We start from the raw sequence: 10,762 nt of genomic DNA, 5'->3' as shown, positions 1-10,762 counted from the left end.
CACAGATTCAACTACGAGCTTTTTAACCGCAACAACTTTAATATACGCTATTGGAGCTGGAATTACCGCGGCTGCTGGCACCAGACTTGCCCTCCAATGGATCCTCGTTAAAGGATTTAAAGTGTACTCATTCCGATTACGGGGCCTCGGATGAGTCCCGTATCGTTATTTTTCGTCACTACCTCCCCGTGCCGGGAGTGGGTAATTTGCGCGCCTGCTGCCTTCCTTGGATGTGGTAGCCGTTTCTCAGGCTCCCTCTCCGGAATCGAACCCTGATTCCCCGTTACCCGTTACAACCATGGTAGGCGCAGAACCTACCATCGACAGTTGATAAGGCAGACATTTGAAAGATGCGTCGCCGGTACTAGAAGACCATGCGATCAGCACCAAGTTATTCAGAGTCACCAAAGCAAACGATGGACGTAGGTATAACCCTATGTCACCGATTGGTTTTGATCTAATAAAAGCGTTCCTTCCATCTCTGGGCGGAACTCCATTTTGCATGTATTAGCTCTAGAATTACCACAGTTATCCAAGTAAATGTGGGTACAATCTAAGGAACCATAACTGATTTAATGAGCCATTCGCGGTTTCACCTTAATACGGCACGTACTGAGACATGCATGGCTTAATCTTTGAGACAAGCATATGACTACTGGCAGGATCAACCAGGGAGCGAGCTTCGTAAAGACTCCTCCTCCTCTCCTACTTCACCATCGTCGTCGGTTTCACTTTTGCAGATCACCGATCGACGACACTCTCTTTTCTCTCTAGTTTCTAATTTTCGAGACAAGAATTATCACACAGAGAAATATCCACGAAACTATTCTCTCCGTCGTGATACTTGAGCTCCTTCGGCAACGATCCACCAGCCTTTCACACACAATTCTTCTTCATATGAGAGTGAAGAATCACAGAACATATCCTTCCACAAAAATATTCCTGTGAACTTCCTCTCTCTCGGATCGAGCCGCCCTTTCACACAATTTCCAGAGCCAAGCATCACAGTGATATCTTGCTCGCACGTCACTACTCCTTTCTCATCTTTTACTTTCAATCAATTGGGATTGCACACCTCAACACAATTCAGATAGATCCACAATTTTTCGTGTGCACAAATATCCCACAACACATGTTCAGAAACTCGTGACACGAACAGCAAACTCATGTGATCCACAGTATTAAATCTTTGCTTTTGCGTGTCACGTAAAGATTGTAACTTCGACAAGGAGTCTCGGTTCGTTCATTTATTTGACAATTCCAACATTGGTGTCGGACCTCGACAAGCACGAATCACACACGCCGTTGGTCATCCATCGGTAAGCACGTACACCGGACCTCCGCAGAAAACTCTACGGAGCGGTATACGCTCGCGCTAAGCATCCATCGTACAGGCACGTAAACCACTCACGCTGGTCACTGACGACGAAGCGCGTATCAAGCACGCTGGGCAAAGTCGACAGAAGCGCGTAATAGTGGCATGCCGAAACATATCGAGATAGCGCGTTAAGCGTCGTGCTGGGCATAGCGAGCTGGCGCGGAATGTGCGCGCTGCACATATCGAAAATCTGACACCTCTTGATATTTAGGCTTTCCATTCTCACGTAAGCCCGGCGCCCGCCTTAAAGACGGAACGTTTCGTTCAGTTTAAATAAACTCATTCGCTCGGACAAAGAGTTGATGCTCAGTAAGTACGAGTATACACGCTAGTGCATACAAGTCACCAACGTCCAAAGGACGATTACCACATAAGGGCCATTCGGTCTTAGACACCGACCCGTGGTCATGCTGTGTAGAGAAAGATCCGGAACGTAAACCGTTCGAAGACACTCGAGATACAAGATCCCGAGGAGCGGTGGACTGCTTCTCGACCGAGATCGTAGAATAGCCACGCGCCCAGCGATGCCTCGACCGGCACGCCCGGACCGACGCTTCTCTTATAGATACCGAGTGGCCGGCCGAGAGGCCGGCGACGGCCGACCGTAGCCGCGCGGCCTTACGGTGGGAACTCGCCGCGCGTGCAGCACTCCCGGCCGGTACGCTGCCACTTAGACTCGGCAGATGAACACGTACACGTACGAGGTCGTATAAAAGTAACTTAATACTAAACTGCGGACATTATACTGCTATAATCACAAACTTTCAACATGTTTCAACCACATATTTTAAGACTATATACATACAGATATAGCAATATTGAAAATATTCTAAGTCCCCGTTCGTGTCGCTCCGGAACCGAATGTCGACGGAACGAAATGACAACGGTAGATCCTTATTCCTGGTGCTCGTGGCTCTCTAAAACCATACACTTGTTCTCCTCTGTCTCTTACCTGTGTCGAGATAATCGAGAATCATGGAGCGTTCGTGTCGCTCCGGAACCGAAAGTCGTCGGTTCGAAACGAGAACGTTAGATCCATATTCCTGATCGTTGAGGCACTCTAAAACTATTAGGCTGTTTTGCTCTCTGATGCCCGTGGACCGAGAGAACGTAGAATAACGGAGCGATCGTGTCGCTCCGGAGCCCGAGCGAAAAAATTCTAAGTCCCCGTTCGTGTCGCTCCGGAGCCCGAGCGAAAAAATTCTAAGTCCCCGTTCGTGTCGCTCCGGAACCGAATGTCGACGGAACGAAATGACAACGGTAGATCCTTATTCCTGGTGCTCGTGGCTCTCTAAAACCATACACTTGTTCTCCTCTGTCTCTTACCTGTGTCGAGATAATCGAGAATCATGGAGCGTTCGTGTCGCTCCGGAACCGAAAGTCGTCGGTTCGAAACGAGAACGTTAGATCCATATTCCTGATCGTTGAGGCACTCTAAAACTATTAGGCTGTTTTGCTCTCTGATGCCCGTGGACCGAGAGAACGTAGAATAACGGAGCGATCGTGTCGCTCCGGAGCCCGAGCGAAAAAATTCTAAGTCCCCGTTCGTGTCGCTCCGGAGCCCGAGCGAAAAAATTCTAAGTCCCCGTTCGTGTCGCTCCGGAACCGAATGTCGACGGAACGAAATGACAACGGTAGATCCTTATTCCTGGTGCTCGTGGCTCTCTAAAACCATACACTTGTTCTCCTCTGTCTCTTACCTGTGTCGAGATAATCGAGAATCATGGAGCGTTCGTGTCGCTCCGGAACCGAAAGTCGTCGGTTCGAAACGAGAACGTTAGATCCATATTCCTGATCGTTGAGGCACTCTAAAACTATTAGGCTGTTTTGCTCTCTGATGCCCGTGGACCGAGAGAACGTAGAATAACGGAGCGATCGTGTCGCTCCGGAGCCCGAGCGAAAAAATTCTAAGTCCCCGTTCGTGTCGCTCCGGAACCGAATGTCGACGGAACGAAATGACAACGGTAGATCCTTATTCCTGGTGCTCGTGGCTCTCTAAAACCATACACTTGTTCTCCTCTGTCTCTTACCTGTGTCGAGATAATCGAGAATCATGGAGCGTTCGTGTCGCTCCGGAACCGAAAGTCGTCGGTTCGAAACGAGAACGTTAGATCCATATTCCTGATCGTTGAGGCACTCTAAAACTATTAGGCTGTTTTGCTCTCTGATGCCCGTGGACCGAGAGAACGTAGAATAACGGAGCGATCGTGTCGCTCCGGAGCCCGAGCGAAAAAATTCTAAGTCCCCGTTCGTGTCGCTCCGGAGCCCGAGCGAAAAAATTCTAAGTCCCCGTTCGTGTCGCTCCGGAACCGAATGTCGACGGAACGAAATGACAACGGTAGATCCTTATTCCTGGTGCTCGTGGCTCTCTAAAACCATACACTTGTTCTCCTCTGTCTCTTACCTGTGTCGAGATAATCGAGAATCATGGAGCGTTCGTGTCGCTCCGGAACCGAAAGTCGTCGGTTCGAAACGAGAACGTTAGATCCATATTCCTGATCGTTGAGGCACTCTAAAACTATTAGGCTGTTTTGCTCTCTGATGCCCGTGGACCGAGAGAACGTAGAATAACGGAGCGATCGTGTCGCTCCGGAGCCCGAGCGAAAAAATTCTAAGTCCCCGTTCGTGTCGCTCCGGAGCCCGAGCGAAAAAATTCTAAGTCCCCGTTCGTGTCGCTCCGGAACCGAATGTCGACGGAACGAAATGACAACGGTAGATCCTTATTCCTGGTGCTCGTGGCTCTCTAAAACCATACACTTGTTCTCCTCTGTCTCTTACCTGTGTCGAGATAATCGAGAATCATGGAGCGTTCGTGTCGCTCCGGAACCGAAAGTCGTCGGTTCGAAACGAGAACGTTAGATCCATATTCCTGATCGTTGAGGCACTCTAAAACTATTAGGCTGTTTTGCTCTCTGATGCCCGTGGACCGAGAGAACGTAGAATAACGGAGCGATCGTGTCGCTCCGGAGCCCGAGCGAAAAAATTCTAAGTCCCCGTTCGTGTCGCTCCGGAGCCCGAGCGAAAAAATTCTAAGTCCCCGTTCGTGTCGCTCCGGAACCGAATGTCGACGGAACGAAATGACAACGGTAGATCCTTATTCCTGGTGCTCGTGGCTCTCTAAAACCATACACTTGTTCTCCTCTGTCTCTTACCTGTGTCGAGATAATCGAGAATCATGGAGCGTTCGTGTCGCTCCGGAACCGAAAGTCGTCGGTTCGAAACGAGAACGTTAGATCCATATTCCTGATCGTTGAGGCACTCTAAAACTATTAGGCTGTTTTGCTCTCTGATGCCCGTGGACCGAGAGAACGTAGAATAACGGAGCGATCGTGTCGCTCCGGAGCCCGAGCGAAAAAATTCTAAGTCCCCGTTCGTGTCGCTCCGGAACCGAATGTCGACGGAACGAAATGACAACGGTAGATCCTTATTCCTGGTGCTCGTGGCTCTCTAAAACCATACACTTGTTCTCCTCTGTCTCTTACCTGTGTCGAGATAATCGAGAATCATGGAGCGTTCGTGTCGCTCCGGAACCGAAAGTCGTCGGTTCGAAACGAGAACGTTAGATCCATATTCCTGATCGTTGAGGCACTCTAAAACTATTAGGCTGTTTTGCTCTCTGATGCCCGTGGACCGAGAGAACGTAGAATAACGGAGCGATCGTGTCGCTCCGGAGCCCGAGCGAAAAAATTCTAAGTCCCCGTTCGTGTCGCTCCGGAGCCCGAGCGAAAAAATTCTAAGTCCCCGTTCGTGTCGCTCCGGAACCGAATGTCGACGGAACGAAATGACAACGGTAGATCCTTATTCCTGGTGCTCGTGGCTCTCTAAAACCATACACTTGTTCTCCTCTGTCTCTTACCTGTGTCGAGATAATCGAGAATCATGGAGCGTTCGTGTCGCTCCGGAACCGAAAGTCGTCGGTTCGAAACGAGAACGTTAGATCCATATTCCTGATCGTTGAGGCACTCTAAAACTATTAGGCTGTTTTGCTCTCTGATGCCCGTGGACCGAGAGAACGTAGAATAACGGAGCGATCGTGTCGCTCCGGAGCCCGAGCGAAAAAATTCTAAGTCCCCGTTCGTGTCGCTCCGGAGCCCGAGCGAAAAAATTCCAAGTCCCCGTTCGTGTCGCTCCGGAACCGAATGTCGTCGGAACGAAATGACAACGGTAGATCCTTATTCCTGGTGCTCGTGGCTCTCTAAAACCATACACTTGTTCTCCTCTGTCTCTTACCTGTGTCGAGATAATCGAGAATCATGGAGCGTTCGTGTCGCTCCGGAACCGAAAGTCGTCGGTTCGAAACGAGAACGTTAGATCCATATTCCTGATCGTTGAGGCACTCTAAAACTATTAGGCTGTTTTGCTCTCTGATGCCCGTGGACCGAGAGAACGTAGAATAACGGAGCGATCGTGTCGCTCCGGAGCCCGAGCGAAAAAATTCTAAGTCCCCGTTCGTGTCGCTCCGGAACCGAATGTCGACGGAACGAAATGACAACGGTAGATCCTTATTCCTGGTGCTCGTGGCTCTCTAAAACCATACACTTGTTCTCCTCTGTCTCTTACCTGTGTCGAGATAATCGAGAATCATGGAGCGTTCGTGTCGCTCCGGAACCGAAAGTCGTCGGTTCGAAACGAGAACGTTAGATCCATATTCCTGATCGTTGAGGCACTCTAAAACTATTAGGCTGTTTTGCTCTCTGATGCCCGTGGACCGAGAGAACGTAGAATAACGGAGCGATCGTGTCGCTCCGGAGCCCGAGCGAAAAAATTCTAAGTCCCCGTTCGTGTCGCTCCGGAGCCCGAGCGAAAAAATTCTAAGTCCCCGTTCGTGTCGCTCCGGAACCGAATGTCGACGGAACGAAATGACAACGGTAGATCCTTATTCCTGGTGCTCGTGGCTCTCTAAAACCATACACTTGTTCTCCTCTGTCTCTTACCTGTGTCGAGATAATCGAGAATCATGGAGCGTTCGTGTCGCTCCGGAACCGAAAGTCGTCGGTTCGAAACGAGAACGTTAGATCCATATTCCTGATCGTTGAGGCACTCTAAAACTATTAGGCTGTTTTGCTCTCTGATGCCCGTGGACCGAGAGAACGTAGAATAACGGAGCGATCGTGTCGCTCCGGAGCCCGAGCGAAAAAATTCTAAGTCCCCGTTCGTGTCGCTCCGGAGCCCGAGCGAAAAAATTCTAAGTCCCCGTTCGTGTCGCTCCGGAACCGAATGTCGACGGAACGAAATGACAACGGTAGATCCTTATTCCTGGTGCTCGTGGCTCTCTAAAACCATACACTTGTTCTCCTCTGTCTCTTACCTGTGTCGAGATAATCGAGAATCATGGAGCGTTCGTGTCGCTCCGGAACCGAAAGTCGTCGGTTCGAAACGAGAACGTTAGATCCATATTCCTGATCGTTGAGGCACTCTAAAACTATTAGGCTGTTTTGCTCTCTGATGCCCGTGGACCGAGAGAACGTAGAATAACGGAGCGATCGTGTCGCTCCGGAGCCCGAGCGAAAAAATTCTAAGTCCCCGTTCGTGTCGCTCCGGAGCCCGAGCGAAAAAATTCTAAGTCCCCGTTCGTGTCGCTCCGGAACCGAATGTCGACGGAACGAAATGACAACGGTAGATCCTTATTCCTGGTGCTCGTGGCTCTCTAAAACCATACACTTGTTCTCCTCTGTCTCTTACCTGTGTCGAGATAATCGAGAATCATGGAGCGTTCGTGTCGCTCCGGAACCGAAAGTCGTCGGTTCGAAACGAGAACGTTAGATCCATATTCCTGATCGTTGAGGCACTCTAAAACTATTAGGCTGTTTTGCTCTCTGATGCCCGTGGACCGAGAGAACGTAGAATAACGGAGCGATCGTGTCGCTCCGGAGCCCGAGCGAAAAAATTCTAAGTCCCCGTTCGTGTCGCTCCGGAACCGAATGTCGACGGAACGAAATGACAACGGTAGATCCTTATTCCTGGTGCTCGTGGCTCTCTAAAACCATACACTTGTTCTCCTCTGTCTCTTACCTGTGTCGAGATAATCGAGAATCATGGAGCGTTCGTGTCGCTCCGGAACCGAAAGTCGTCGGTTCGAAACGAGAACGTTAGATCCATATTCCTGATCGTTGAGGCACTCTAAAACTATTAGGCTGTTTTGCTCTCTGATGCCCGTGGACCGAGAGAACGTAGAATAACGGAGCGATCGTGTCGCTCCGGAGCCCGAGCGAAAAAATTCTAAGTCCCCGTTCGTGTCGCTCCGGAGCCCGAGCGAAAAAATTCTAAGTCCCCGTTCGTGTCGCTCCGGAACCGAATGTCGACGGAACGAAATGACAACGGTAGATCCTTATTCCTGGTGCTCGTGGCTCTCTAAAACCATACACTTGTTCTCCTCTGTCTCTTACCTGTGTCGAGATAATCGAGAATCATGGAGCGTTCGTGTCGCTCCGGAACCGAAAGTCGTCGGTTCGAAACGAGAACGTTAGATCCATATTCCTGATCGTTGAGGCACTCTAAAACTATTAGGCTGTTTTGCTCTCTGATGCCCGTGGACCGAGAGAACGTAGAATAACGGAGCGATCGTGTCGCTCCGGAGCCCGAGCGAAAAAATTCTAAGTCCCCGTTCGTGTCGCTCCGGAGCCCGAGCGAAAAAATTCCAAGTCCCCGTTCGTGTCGCTCCGGAACCGAATGTCGTCGGAACGAAATGACAACGGTAGATCCTTATTCCTGGTGCTCGTGGCTCTCTAAAACCATACACTTGTTCTCCTCTGTCTCTTACCTGTGTCGAGATAATCGAGAATCATGGAGCGTTCGTGTCGCTCCGGAACCGAAAGTCGTCGGTTCGAAACGAGAACGTTAGATCCATATTCCTGATCGTTGAGGCACTCTAAAACTATTAGGCTGTTTTGCTCTCTGATGCCCGTGGACCGAGAGAACGTAGAATAACGGAGCGATCGTGTCGCTCCGGAGCCCGAGCGAAAAAATTCTAAGTCCCCGTTCGTGTCGCTCCGGAACCGAATGTCGACGGAACGAAATGACAACGGTAGATCCTTATTCCTGGTGCTCGTGGCTCTCTAAAACCATACACTTGTTCTCCTCTGTCTCTTACCTGTGTCGAGATAATCGAGAATCATGGAGCGTTCGTGTCGCTCCGGAACCGAAAGTCGTCGGTTCGAAACGAGAACGTTAGATCCATATTCCTGATCGTTGAGGCACTCTAAAACTATTAGGCTGTTTTGCTCTCTGATGCCCGTGGACCGAGAGAACGTAGAATAACGGAGCGATCGTGTCGCTCCGGAGCCCGAGCGAAAAAATTCTAAGTCCCCGTTCGTGTCGCTCCGGAGCCCGAGCGAAAAAATTCTAAGTCCCCGTTCGTGTCGCTCCGGAACCGAATGTCGACGGAACGAAATGACAACGGTAGATCCTTATTCCTGGTGCTCGTGGCTCTCTAAAACCATACACTTGTTCTCCTCTGTCTCTTACCTGTGTCGAGATAATCGAGAATCATGGAGCGTTCGTGTCGCTCCGGAACCGAAAGTCGTCGGTTCGAAACGAGAACGTTAGATCCATATTCCTGATCGTTGAGGCACTCTAAAACTATTAGGCTGTTTTGCTCTCTGATGCCCGTGGACCGAGAGAACGTAGAATAACGGAGCGATCGTGTCGCTCCGGAGCCCGAGCGAAAAAATTCTAAGTCCCCGTTCGTGTCGCTCCGGAGCCCGAGCGAAAAAATTCTAAGTCCCCGTTCGTGTCGCTCCGGAACCGAATGTCGACGGAACGAAATGACAACGGTAGATCCTTATTCCTGGTGCTCGTGGCTCTCTAAAACCATACACTTGTTCTCCTCTGTCTCTTACCTGTGTCGAGATAATCGAGAATCATGGAGCGTTCGTGTCGCTCCGGAACCGAAAGTCGTCGGTTCGAAACGAGAACGTTAGATCCATATTCCTGATCGTTGAGGCACTCTAAAACTATTAGGCTGTTTTGCTCTCTGATGCCCGTGGACCGAGAGAACGTAGAATAACGGAGCGATCGTGTCGCTCCGGAGCCCGAGCGAAAAAATTCTAAGTCCCCGTTCGTGTCGCTCCGGAACCGAATGTCGACGGAACGAAATGACAACGGTAGATCCTTATTCCTGGTGCTCGTGGCTCTCTAAAACCATACACTTGTTCTCCTCTGTCTCTTACCTGTGTCGAGATAATCGAGAATCATGGAGCGTTCGTGTCGCTCCGGAACCGAAAGTCGTCGGTTCGAAACGAGAACGTTAGATCCATATTCCTGATCGTTGAGGCACTCTAAAACTATTAGGCTGTTTTGCTCTCTGATGCCCGTGGACCGAGAGAACGTAGAATAACGGAGCGATCGTGTCGCTCCGGAGCCCGAGCGAAAAAATTCTAAGTCCCCGTTCGTGTCGCTCCGGAGCCCGAGCGAAAAAATTCTAAGTCCCCGTTCGTGTCGCTCCGGAACCGAATGTCGACGGAACGAAATGACAACGGTAGATCCTTATTCCTGGTGCTCGTGGCTCTCTAAAACCATACACTTGTTCTCCTCTGTCTCTTACCTGTGTCGAGATAATCGAGAATCATGGAGCGTTCGTGTCGCTCCGGAACCGAAAGTCGTCGGTTCGAAACGAGAACGTTAGATCCATATTCCTGATCGTTGAGGCACTCTAAAACTATTAGGCTGTTTTGCTCTCTGATGCCCGTGGACCGAGAGAACGTAGAATAACGGAGCGATCGTGTCGCTCCGGAGCCCGAGCGAAAAAATTCTAAGTCCCCGTTCGTGTCGCTCCGGAGCCCGAGCGAAAAAATTCTAAGTCCCCGTTCGTGTCGCTCCGGAACCGAATGTCGACGGAACGAAATGACAACGGTAGATCCTTATTCCTGGTGCTCGTGGCTCTCTAAAACCATACACTTGTTCTCCTCTGTCTCTTACCTGTGTCGAGATAATCGAGAATCATGGAGCGTTCGTGTCGCTCCGGAACCGAAAGTCGTCGGTTCGAAACGAGAACGTTAGATCCATATTCCTGATCGTTGAGGCACTCTAAAACTATTAGGCTGTTTTGCTCTCTGATGCCCGTGGACCGAGAGAACGTAGAATAACGGAGCGATCGTGTCGCTCCGGAGCCCGAGCGAAAAAATTCTAAGTCCCCGTTCGTGTCGCTCCGGAGCCCGAGCGAAAAAATTCTAAGTCCCCGTTCGTGTCGCTCCGGAACCGAATGTCGACGGAACGAAATGACAACGGTAGATCCTTATTCCTGGTGCTCGTGGCTCTCTAAAACCATACACTTGTTCTCCTCTGTCTCTTACCTGTGTCGAGATAATCGAGAATCATGGAGCTTTCGTGTCGCTCCGGAACCGAAAGTCGTCGGTTCGAAACGAGAACGTTAGATCCATATTCCTG

The 10,762-nt window shown here is 50.3% G+C and overlaps 1 non-coding gene across 1 annotated transcript in view; it reads right to left on the bottom strand.

Annotated features, from left to right (window-relative positions):
* The window catches only part of LOC143187814 (small subunit ribosomal RNA), a 1,921-nt gene extending 1,246 nt beyond the window's left edge, over positions 1–675 (bottom strand). Inside the window, exon 1 of the ribosomal RNA XR_013003304.1 lies at positions 1–675. This exon is cut by the window's left edge and continues 1,246 nt beyond it. This is a non-coding gene — a ribosomal RNA (small subunit ribosomal RNA).
* Positions 676–10,762: the final 10,087 nt, after the last annotated feature.

This window comes from Calliopsis andreniformis, unplaced genomic scaffold (assembly GCF_051401765.1).
Source record: "Calliopsis andreniformis isolate RMS-2024a unplaced genomic scaffold, iyCalAndr_principal scaffold0341, whole genome shotgun sequence".
Classification (NCBI taxonomy): domain Eukaryota; kingdom Metazoa; phylum Arthropoda; class Insecta; order Hymenoptera; family Andrenidae; genus Calliopsis; species Calliopsis andreniformis.
This window is presented reverse-complemented; position numbering and strand designations above follow the sequence as displayed.